General features: G+C 47.6%; 1 non-coding gene across 1 annotated transcript; it reads left to right on the top strand.

The window, feature by feature from the left end:
- Nucleotides 1–479: 479 nt before the first annotated feature.
- Nucleotides 480–665, top strand: LOC119733522. The gene has a single exon (XR_005271888.1). It is a non-coding gene; the product is annotated as a U2 spliceosomal RNA (small nuclear RNA).
- Nucleotides 666–2,206: the final 1,541 nt, after the last annotated feature.

Here is a 2,206-nt window from a genome sequence, read left to right as displayed (position 1 = left end):
GCAAAAATAAATAATAAGAAGAACAATAGCAAACAGTATTTCAAGACGAATAATCCCTTTCCGCGCTATTGTTTTAATATTAATCGTTATCGCTTCTCGGCCTTTTGGCTAAGATCATTGCACATCGGTCTTAGTCTCGGTCAGGAACATCAGGAGGTGGTCCAGACTCGGCATTGCACTTAGCCTTGAGTCTGTAAGGCTCCTCCCCCGAAGTGGTCCCCGGCTTGCGTAGTGACGGTCTTCCGTGTTCTGCCTCGCATGGGTGATTTTGTTTAGGCATGAAGTTGCCTTTGTTCAGGCATGAAGTTGCCTTAGTTTAGGCGTGAAGTCGCCTTTGTATCGGCGTGAAGTCGCCATTTTTTGTGTTATATGTGTAGGCGTGAAGTCGCCTTTGTATGTTGTCTTTGTCCCGGGCAGGAGGGTTCGCAACCCTACTAGCTTGGTCCGACGTGGTCGGCCTGCCCGGTCCCCCAAGCGTGGTCTTGTGGGGGGGCCATAAAAAAATAAGTATCTGTTCTTTTCAGCTTAATATCTGAAACGCTGTTCATTGAACAGCCAGTATATTAAACTGATTTTTGGATTTGGGCCGTGGAATAGAGGCTTGCCTCGTCCCGGCCACGGGTTGGCCCGGTATAGCAGTACATCCGGGATTCGGCCCACTCCCTTCGGGGAACATAAATTAATACAAAAACAGGTTCTGACTACGGTGCCCCGTCGTTAAAGGTTCGTTTTCTTTGACGTTTTGGTGACAGGGCTTTCACATTGAATTACGGTAAATATTAGTAAGTGTGTAAAGTCTTGTTAAATTATGATGTTGGCGTTTCCATTGATTTCCGTTCAAGGTGTAAAAAAAAAAAAAAAAAAAAAAAAGGCTTGGCCACGACCCCTCTGTGTCTGGTTATAAATGTATTGTTTGAGTCTCGTTGCAATATGTTTCTAGGCATCTTCTTCCTTTTCTTATTTGTTATCCCTTTTCCCCCTTGTTTTGCTTCTGATTTGTTTGTTTCCCAGGATGAGTGCTCCTGCCACGATTGGTCGCCAGAGGGCGCCGTAACAGTTGATGGCTTCGCATGCTCATATCGCGTCCGTCCGCATGTCCTATAAGTTGCCTCGCCGGGGCTGGGATGGCCATTGAATCATCTACAACCGACTGAGGAGACACAAACATGTCTGGCCGTGGCAAAGGAGGAAAGGGGACTAGGCAAAGGGGGTGCCAAGCGACACCGCAAGGTTCTCCGAGATAACATCCAGGGAATCACTAAACCAGCCATTCGTCGGCTGGCCCGCCGCGGGGGAGTCAAGCGTATCTCCGGGCTCATCTACGAAGAAACCCGCGGAGTCCTCAAGGTTTTCCTGGAGAACGTTATCCGCGATGCAGTCCCTACTGCGAGCACGCCAAGAGGAAGACTGTCACTGCAATGGACGTGGTGTATGCGCTGAAGAGACAGGGACGCACGCTGTGTAGCGGCTTCGGCGGCTAGACACCATATTCAAAAATCAAAACCGAACGGCTTTTTCAGAGCCACCACTATTTCAAAAAAGAGATTGAATCTTGATTTTACTCGATTTCACTTGTCCTTGTCATGTGTGTTCTTAGAGCTTGCTTTCCCCTCCCTATTTCCACTGTAAAACATGTCTGGTCTCCATTTTTTGTCAAAGTCGATTAAGTAATAATTACTGGGTGCTCGTCTCAGGATATAGCGGGGAACGTATAGAGGGATCCGTGACATTTTGTTCGCGAATGGTGTGTGTGATTATTGTCTTTATTACAAAACAAACATAAACACAGCCAGGGAAATCCGTATGTTTGTCACTTTTCTTTTAGGGGTGGGGAGGGGGTGTTTATTGGGGTTCAATTAATCCAAGTAGGGGGTGGGAGAAATATTGTAGTCACAACGATCCAAATGGATCTGTTGCCGAGGGCTCATAATACTATAGCTCGGAAAAGCAGCATTTTCGATTGAAATTTAACGTCTATACTTTTTCAACGTACGGAAATCGTGATCACTGAAGCGTCTCCGCTTGGCCCCGAAGCACCCAATCGGAAGATAGCCATTGTTAGGCTTCCAACCTAGGATGCTATGCGCTCGGCCTTAAGAGGCGGGGTCCGTTCGCTCAATCTGCACTCAGTTGTTGATCACCGTTCATCAAACCATACCCTTGACCATGGCGCGCACCAAGCAGACGGCAAGAAAGAGCACGGGGG

The sequence above is a fragment of the Patiria miniata genome, unplaced genomic scaffold (genome assembly GCF_015706575.1).
Source record: "Patiria miniata isolate m_02_andy unplaced genomic scaffold, ASM1570657v1 HiC_scaffold_25, whole genome shotgun sequence".
Taxonomy (NCBI): Eukaryota; Metazoa; Echinodermata; class Asteroidea; order Valvatida; family Asterinidae; genus Patiria; species Patiria miniata.
The sequence above is the reverse complement of the archived record's forward strand: the minus strand, read 5'-3'. Positions and strand labels throughout refer to the sequence as shown.